Consider the following 10,391-nt stretch of genomic DNA (forward strand, 5'->3'; position numbering starts at 1 on the left):
ATACTGTTTGTTCTCAGTACCGCGATGGAGACGTAAAACGCCATCTGTGAAACCTCTCTTCACCCATAATTCTTGCACCTCCTTTGTCATACGACTTGGAATCCGCTGTTAGCGTTAAAGATTAGTACTATATCAAATACAAATTGTACAAAAAATAAAACGAAGCTGTATCTTCACTCACCACATATTCAAGCTTCCGAGGAGTATCAATTTTGAATTCAAATCGCCAAAGTGACATCGTTTTCTGTAACCCTGTTAATGTGATTAAAATTATAAACAATACATACAAATTAAACCATTAAATGATATTGTATGTGGAATAACTCAACATGCAACGACAAAGCCATACAAACATTACAAGTAGTATGTAGTTCAATTCCCAAAATGGGACAACATTCCCCAACATATAGTTGCTATATTTGTCAACAACAAAGGTACTCAATTAATACTTTACTGAATTAAGAACAAGATTTATCCTCCACATTTCTTTGGCAGATTCACAGCAATAAACTACAAACTAGAAGCCTCCAAAGTCATTCTTAAACAAGCAACCAAGCACCAACAAATACAAGACAACACAAACACAAATATTTCATTACCGAAATTGTTCTATATCAATTAAACATAAAACATGAGCAATTTTAAACCCGATTTAAATACAGGATATACATAACACACTACGTTACTGGGCGAAATGACATAATTCGACAATCAATTACCACTTAAAAGCAAAGCTAATCATGCATGTGATCTAGAACATTTGAAAAACATATGAAATCGACCCTGAATATCAAAAACACACTCAAAAATTAAATTTAAAATCAAATTTGAAGTCCGAATTTGTTATTCATACCTAGTTGGAGGTGAAAAAATGTCGTATCAGCTTTGTCGCCGCCGGGGAAGGGGAACTGGTGGCTGATTTAATTAAATTGGGTAAAGTAAAGGTGGATTTAGGGTTTTACTATGAAGTGATGATAAAATGTTTAAAAAATTAACCATGTAAACCCGTAAATTAGGTTGCTCTATTTCTCCCTGACGTGGTTGTAGATGTTTTTTTAAATAATTGTACATAAAATTAAAATTGGTTTTTAGTAATTGATTTTTTTGGAATTAATTGATTACGGATTGATGACATGACTTTAAGTAAGGAAATTTTTACCTTAAATTATGCAATTATGAGTTGGGCTTTCCTAATAAAAAACAAAAAAATTAAATAAGGTAAACTAATTATGAATCATGTTGTAATTTAATGTTAGATTCCAAATAAATTTGTTTTCTTATTTTATGTGATTGATTCCATGTGGGACTAACATTATGAAACGGAGGGAGTATTTTTTTAGGTTAATAATGTTTAGTGTAGTTGTGTTAGAGCCGTCAAAAGGTGACCCGATACCCGAAAGACCGACCCTAAACCGACACTTACCCTAACCGTATGAACAAACCCGAAAATAATGGTGAAATAAAACCGACCTAAAACCAACCCAAGTTAACCCGAGTCTTTGAGACCCGAACCCGATCATGACTCAACATGGAAAAGGACTCGAACCGAATGTGACTCGTAAATTATTGACCCAAACCCGAATTAACCTATCAACACCCGAATTCAACCGGGCTTGTTACAAACCAGAAATCAGAAATCAACCCGACTTGAATTTAAACTTGACCTATTACAAACCCGTAACAACCCGAATGTAACCCGTCCTGTTTTTCAACCAATCCGAATGTTACCCGACCTAAACCAGACCCAAACTCGATAAGATGTATGACCCGCTGGACCCGACTCAACCATTACCCAACCTGAACCCAACCCCACCAGACTCTAGTTGACCTGGCCCACACTAACCCGTCTCAAAACCTGATCCGACCCGAAATACTGATCCTAACCCGACCTATACATCGACCCGTCTAAACCTGAAAAAATGATGCACCGAACCCGATCTAACCCGATCTGAAACCAACCCTAGACCCGAGATGACCCGAGTATTTGAGACCCCAAACCGAACCTTGCCTAGACACAACCCGATCCGAATGTAACCCGTAAATTATTGAACTTAACCGAACTCGACCCGGACTGAAATTTACCCAAACCGTGTTGACCCGACCCGAGATGACCCGACTCACACTGTCCCGATTCAAATTCGACCCGTTTACCCGAATTGTCGGTTGTAGTTACTATGTACATTATTTTAGAGTTATTTGTGTACTCTGTACTCATTAATGGGTAGGGATTATAAAGGGGTAAGAATGTAAATAAACAATTTGGAGGGCAAAAAGGTCCGTGCACTATTCATATAACGTCACACTTTTTATAAGGTTGAGATTCAAAGAATTTTGTAAGTCTGCTATTAAAGTAATTTCTAAAAATAATAATTATGAAGTTGATTAAATATGAATCTTTATTGTATTCAAATGAAAGGTCGTGTCATTTTCGTGTCGGGTCAACATCCGGTATCGGGTCAAATTCAGGTCGGGGTTTTCTTTGTGTTGACTGAACTATGTGTCGGGTCATATCAGGTCTAGTCAATCATGGTTGGGTAATTTCTGGTTTCAGGTCAACGTCGGGTCAAATCCACATCGGGTCGAATATGTATCGGATCGGGTTACACTAGTAGAAAAACGTACATTTGCGTCGCCATATTTGCGTCACTCATTAGAAAGAACGAAGCAAATGTTAAATTTTACCATCCTGAAATGTTATTTGCGTCGCATATTTATCAAGAAGCGACGCAAATAACTATTGTATTGCAGATTTTTATTATTTGCGTCGCTCTTATTTATTGAAGAGACGCATATAATAATCTTATTTGCGTCACTCATTTATTGACAAGTGACGCAAATGAGTGAGTGAATAAATTGCGTCACTCTTTTAATAAATGAGCGACGCAAATGACTAATATACAGCATTATGTTTTTGTTATTTGCGTCGCATTTTAATAATGAAGTGACGCAAATGTATCTTTTGCATTTAGGTTATTTCCGAATTTTGACCTTAGTTTTTCACGCCTACCTTCCACTAAACAAAAAGAAAAAACAAGTTGCAACTCCAGTGAATTTCTACAGCCAAAACACCCACAAATTCGACCCTTAAATCCAACAAATTCGGCCAAAAAAACACCGATTCCTCAGCAAATTCAACATTCAAAATCGCAATCAAGTTGAAGACCTATAATCAGCAGCAAATTGAGCAATTTCGAGCAAAAATTTGGACCAAAAACCCTAAGAAATCCGAACCCATAAACCCCAGAAAAATTGAGCATTTCCCAAAAAAATTCCCCCATTTTGAGCAAAAAATCTACTCAAAACCATAGGAATTCGAACCCTAGAAACCCCAAAAAATTCAATTAAAAATCCTGGCCTCATATTCGAGCAATGACTGAAAGTTTCGACTGGAAAAATCGATTAATTTCGCCCCCAAAAACACCGGGGAAGTTCTAGCAAATTACAGCAACAATAATTGAAGTTTGATTAGTGTAGGAGTTCGACATTGTTGAATTTGATGAGTTTATTTCACCTAAGGTAAGATTTCTTGTATTTAGTGAAGTTGTATTTTTTTTTCGTCCAATTCATTAGTTCTGTTCTAGGGTTTTTTTATTTTTGATTTGTGTTTCTGTAATGCGTAAACATTTCATGAAATTGAAGTCATAATTGCTATAGAACTCAGAATATGGTTTGAGGGAATGGCTCAGTCATTTAGTTTAAAATGCAATTTATAATTTCTGAAAATGGTTTGCAGTTTTGTTCTCTGAAAATGTGTTGAAAATGTCAATGAAAATGTCAAAAAGTATTGAGAATGTTAACTTGGACTCGAGTATTAATGTCTAACAAAGTAACAATGACGAGTTCTTGTGCTCTGCAGCCTGATATCACGGCACCAGGAGTGAATGTCTTAGCTGCATACTCTGGAGCAGTAAGTCCAACAGAAGAACCTTATCCCATAAGCGTAGAGTTTCCTTTATGTTAGACTCAGGTACTTCTATGTCTTGCCCTCATATATCTGGGGTTGCTGGCCTTCTCAAGACTCTGTACCCTACATGGAGCCCTGCCACAAAAAGATCTGCTATAATGACTACCGGTAACCCTGCAACTCTTTTTCTGATCTACTTATTATTCGGATTGAAGTCATGAGCATATGAAACATTTCAGGACAAAATCTAGATAATATATGACATTTTACATTTTATTTTGTGGCAGCTAGAGTCAAAGATAACATAGAGAAGCCAATGCTGGATGCATCTTTCACAATAGCCGATCCATTCGCCTATGGAGCAGGACATGTTAGACCAAACCGTGCCATGGATCCAGGGCTAGTCTATGACTTAACCACACGCGATTATTTAGAGTTCCTTTGCTCTCTTGGCTATAACCAAACCATGCTCCAGTCCTTTGATCCTTCCTACAAATGTCAAGCATCAAACACTACAAGTAGTGGCCTATTGAACTTCAACTACCCTTCAATCACAGTGCTTAACTATCTGGCTCAGTCACTGTCACTCGAACAGTTAAGAATGTGGCAGAGGCCTCGACTTATGAAGCTCGTGTGACCCAACCAAATGGAGTTGAGGTCACTGTGGAACCGAAGTCTTTGCAGTTCACGAAAGCTGGAGAAGAGAAGAGTTATAAGGTGACCTTAAAAGCTCAAGCTGGTGGCTTGCCAGCAGGGTACGTTTTCGGAGAGTTGATATGGTCAGATGGAAATCACTTTGTTAGGAGCCCCATTGCAGTTGCTGCAACAGTTTAATAGCGTCTTACTGTCAAATGTAGTTGTTAACTTGATGCTTGCAAATAATTTGTAGGTCCATTTGAAAAATTTACACAGGTTACCATGATCGTCCCATTAACAAGACAACGGTATTCAGATAAACTGACAGAAAATTGCATTGCATTCTGGAAGGCCATCGGAATCTACACCGATGAAGAAGCAAAGGCGGTTGAAAAATTCCTTGACATCTTTAAGGACAAGAAGTTTTCACAAGGGCATTCTATTTTGTTTACACAATCACCTCTGAGATCACCAACGGTTAGTAACATATATTATGTTCGATAAAATTAATTTAAGTTCATGCAATGTGGATGTTTTAGTCTAAGAAGTTAGAACTCAATTTGGTGTGTATCTTGAATGTCATATGTTAAACAGATAGGATTTTCCAAGCATGATAGCATTCCAATTGTTGGAAGTGCTGTGATAGAGAACAAAAACTTGGCAGAGGCTGTACTAGAATCCATTTCAACACAGGGGCCTTTATTTTAGCTTTAGCCATTAAAGCTGTGTATTAGAATTGTTAGTCTTGGTTCTTTATGACATGGTTGACTGATTGATACTTGAGCATTGTTGTGTCAAGTATGGGCAAACTAGCCATTTTGATATGCTTGTGTTATAGTGATCTCTTGTAATCAGTAATCAGATTTTGTGGTTGTTTGACATTTGTCTTGACAGAGGACTACTTTTTGGGTTTTGGTTTAGGCTATTTATAGAAATATGAGATTTGTTACTTCCTTCTTGATCTTATATATTTTCTTAATCGTTCTAAATTCAATCAAAGACATGATCCCTGATGTGACACATATTTGCTGCTGTTGATTCAATGTAAAGCTATTTATCACCCAATGCTTTTAGGTGGAGCTGGGCATCAATATCTTGCTACTATGTGACGTGATCACGTTGATTCTTAAATGGTCTCTTCAGTGTGATTGTACCTTTTTTTTTGATAAATAAGTGTGATTGTACTTTGTTAATGCTATGTTACCTGAACTAAGTATCTTGACCTTTGGGAAGAATTTATAGTTTGATTTATACATGGGATAATGTTCTAGTTTGAGGAGAAAAGAAGGATGCCAATGGATGCACTTTAGAGAGGGTATAATTTATGGAGAATCAACTTAGATTCAACTCAGTTCCGGATTTGTACTAGTTTTTCACTTTTTCATTGTTGATAGCACAGCAAGCTCTTTAACTAATTGATAGCAGGTCAAGCTCTTGATCTTTTTTATTGTTGATCGAATATCAAGCTCTTTTAAAGTATGATTCAAAGGAAACAACCACTTTCTTGCAAATTTATGGGTAAATCTAATAAGTACTTGAGAGTTGAGACTAGGGCAAGTATTATTGTTCGCCGTAACTACCTTCATTACATCAAGAAGTACCAAAGGCAAGTATTAGCTATTTTGTTTTCCCAAGTGCTGTTGTGTTATATGTGATTGTTCGGTATTCTTATTATTTTTTTTGTTGTTATGTTGCTTGCAGGTACAAGAAGAGGCATTCAAACATCCCTGCACATGTGTCACCCTGTTGCCGTGTCAAGGAAGGAGACCACGTTATCATTGGTCAATGCAGGTCAGTTGCTCTTGGAGCACTTTGGTTGATATTGAGTTATTTGTGTATATTTCTAACAGATCTCAGTGTTTAACTTGATCATATTTCCCTGATAATTATCCAGGCCTATCTCAAAGACAGTGAGGTTCAATGTGTTGAAGGTGATTCCAGCTGGAGCTGCTGCTGGTGGAAAGAAGCCTTTTGCCGGAATTTAAGGTGTTTTTTGGATAGATATTGTGATGTAGCTAGGATCTATCACAGGGCTTGGAAATTAGTATTGTTTGCAGACCCTTGAATTTTGATACTTGAAGCATTTTCATGATTACTGAATACTATGTTTCTTTTGTTAAAATCATATTGGGAAATTGTAGTACAAACATCTTTATGGTATCAAATGTTTTGTCTTAGGACCTCCCGTAAGTTTTGGCAATATAGTTGCAATGACTCCCTTTCAATTATATTAGCGTTAGCATATAACTTTATACCACTAGCAAGGAAAACAGGTACTACAAACATATACAAGGCAATTATTATAATTAAAAAACAAAAAAAAATTCACCTCATTTGCGTCACTCATTAAACAAACAAGTGACGCAAATAAAGCAATTTTGTATTGTCTAGTCAGTCATTTGCGTCACTCTTATATAAACAAGTGACGCAAATAACAAACAAGAAGTTTATCTGAAGAGTCATTTGCGTCGCTCTTTTATTAAGGAGTGACGCAAATAACAAACAAGAAGTTTATTAGAAGAGTCATTTGCGTCGCGCCTAGGAGCGACGCAAATGACTTTTAAGTCATTTGCGTCGCGAGCAGTTGCGTCGCTCATAGAAGCGACGCAAATACACTATAAATGAGCGACGCAAATGAGCCTTTTTCTACTAGTGTTATAGAGGGTGTAGACCCAGGGTTGACCAAGACCATTTGTAGTTGCTCGTGAGCTACTCAACTCAAGTAGCACCCCTTTAGCTAACTCGTGAAATAGGTAAAAAGGCATATCCATTCTCGGATTGTGAGTAACATATAAAAAGAACATTCTTTCTGAAAGGCTTTTTTTGGAAGGTATAGTACTTATGTTTGTATCTATATTATGCATTCAATAAATTGCAACCTTGATGTAATTTGACCATTTCAGGGCCCACTATAACTTTTTTTTTAACTTTTCCTTTAACACATGAAGTGGTGATGTAAGTAGTTCATCACTGTCCTTTCTTCCTTTTTCTTACACTTCCTCTGTCTTTTCCATGTCTTTGTCTAGATTGTTCCTTTCCCTTTCTTCTTCAATTTCCTTTCTTTCAACTCTAAAAAATGGTAATTCGGAGCAAAAGTGCAGCAAAAAAACAGCCTTTCAACCCAGCTGCATGGAAACCTAACCCCAAAAAACCACTTGACGAAAACTTATCCAGTTTTAATGAATACTTCGAAGACATACTCAAAGATATGAAATCATACCGTGAGTACCTTCGAGATGAGAGATCCAAAAAACCAGAGGATACACTTGGAAAATCATCCAAAAAGAGAAAACGGGATGTCAATGCTGGTACTGACAATCCAATTGTCATACCATCTGACGCAGAAGAAGATGATGAAGAGAAACAGGAAGAAGGCGAAAAGGACGATGAAGCTGATAGTGGAAGCAAGGGAATTGAGGGCAACGATGCTGACGCAGAGGGGTATGATGATGAAGGGTCTGACATTAAGTAGAAGGAAGGTTCTGAAGAGCCTGAAACAAACGAAGATGCTGAATACTCCGATGAAGAGAAGGATGAAGAATCTGAGGAATCTTCTAAAGAAGATAGGGGATCAGAGAATGACCAAAATCCTGTAGATTTTCTAGATCAAGAAGACGCAGAGGGGTATGATGATGAAGGCTATTGGGATGCAGATGGGTTTCATGAATGGAACTACGACGACGACGATTGGTATGACTCTGAACCTTACTCTTCTGATAACTACTGTGATGATGACAATGACGACAGTAGTATGTATCGTTGCAGATCTCCTGATCATTAAAGGTAATTATCTGGGGTTGTGTTTGGATTGCTATTGTTTTTGGGGTTTGTGGCCTTGGCGTAATTAGTTTAGCTATGAATCCGGGTAATATGTTTTGGATAGATTATCTAATTCTGGGTTGTTATTATGAAAATAGTTATCTAACTTGATGCATGTAATTATCTATGAAGTCAGGATGTTTTTGCTTTTGAACTCGTGCTATGGAATGTACAGGTTATCTATGTATGATTCTCCTGATCGTTGAATTGTTTTCAAGTTATAAACTATGCAATTTGGTACTTTATCTACTTGCACTAAATAAACTTTTTGTCTTTGAAATTAATTTCGAGTTCAATTTTTTATAATTTTGATAATTGATATAGTTACAGAATGCTGTGGGGATATTTTGAGATTGGAAAATTATAGTGTCTAAAATTGAAATTAAAGTGTCTTAAATTGGATGGAAAAAATAATAGAAGAAAGCTATAGAAGGGTGTTACAAGGGATAAATTGGGGATTAATAAAAGTGTCTTCAATGAAGGTAGTCTTATTGAAATCAATGGAAATGAAAAGTACATACACAATAAGTTACAAACACCAATAAGTTACAAAGATAACAATAATTTAAGGGGTGTTACAAGGGATTAATTAGGGAAGCAATAATGTTAGGGGGTGACATGCAAAATGACCTTGACTCTTGCTTATTTGATTTTTTACAAGTACGGACTACGGAGTAGGTTATTTGATTTTTCCATTTTCACTTTATATGACTCTGTTTTCCATACTAGTTAAAGGCTAAACCACCTGACAATAGTATATTAAAATTTTTCCTATATATATTTAACAGTTGTACAATAATGTCTATATAATGTTAATATTACTTGTTTAAAAAAAAATACTTCCTCCGTTCTATTAATATTGCAACAACGAGGAAATTACGCATCCCTATGCACATTTTATATGCTAAATATCTATAATTGTGTAAGGGTAAAAATTATAAAAAGTTGATATTGTGAAAGTATTTTATGAGACGAATCCAACAAGATCCCACATGACTATATTTTGCTTAACATATAAATCATATTATATGGTCAAACAAGAGTGATGAATAGTGTTAAAAGTCCATTGTTGCAATATTAACAGAACGGAGGAAGTATAATGTTAATATAACTTTGTACAATGTAAATTTCATTAATGTACTTTGTACACTTGTATTTATGTTACCGTTTAACACTTAAATTTTAAAAAAACAGTTTATATATTACATTTATATATAACATTATTGAACAACGAACCGTGCATCTATTGCAAGGCGTTTGACCTAGCTTAATATCTATCCCCAAATTGCCCTCTTTAATTTTCCATATTACCTCTTGTATTCACAATTAAAATAAAATAAAAAATTTTAATTTTATTTTTGATAAAAAACTAAAAATAACTACCTTATCATAACTGCTCTAAGTCATAGTTTTTTATTTCCTTTTTTTTTTAAACAAAAAAAAAAAGGAAATACACACGGAAACTCCTGCCACTCCCTATAATAATTTTTTTTTTGAGGAACCACTCCCTATAATAATTGAAATTGCTCTTAATTTTTTTTTTCTACTTTTACACAGTAATTGGATATATATATATTTCACACACAAGCATTGTGTGTTTTTATTACCTTGTATTCTTAATACATGTGTCGATGGGTAATTATATGACCATCAGTGCATTTCCGTTTTATGTGTAAAATATTTTCCACTCATACGTATTTAACTATAATTCATCCTTATATTTAGCTTAACTCGTAATTATCAACATATATAGATGTAACAGTATAAAATCCTATTCTTTTGACGGGACATGCTAATTAATTTTGAGTTTGGGTAATGTCGCTAAATTAATTAATATGTAGTACCTTAAAGTAATCTTAAGGTTGTATATTTGGTTTTTAAAACATATTAAGGGGCACAAAAAGAGGGAAAAGAAAGAGGGTATGATTGTGGGCAAATAATGTATGATTGTGGCCGTGTTGGAATTGTGAGAGGGAATTGAAAGGTCACGTATGACATCATCCCATGACATAATAACTTCTTCCCTCCCACT

At 35.5% G+C, this 10,391-nt stretch overlaps 1 long non-coding RNA gene across 1 annotated transcript; it reads left to right on the forward strand.

The window, feature by feature from the left end:
- The first annotated feature begins 6,246 nt into the window (after positions 1 to 6,246).
- LOC145583895 (uncharacterized) lies at positions 6,247 to 6,722 on the forward strand. Its single transcript, XR_014100322.1, has 2 exons — positions 6,247 to 6,331; positions 6,435 to 6,722. It is a non-coding gene; the product is annotated as an uncharacterized LOC145583895 (long non-coding RNA).
- Positions 6,723 to 10,391: the final 3,669 nt, after the last annotated feature.

The sequence above is a fragment of the Chenopodium album genome, chromosome 1 (assembly GCF_948465745.1).
Source record: "Chenopodium album chromosome 1, dcCheAlbu1.1, whole genome shotgun sequence".
NCBI lineage: Eukaryota > Viridiplantae > Streptophyta > Magnoliopsida > Caryophyllales > Amaranthaceae > Chenopodium > Chenopodium album.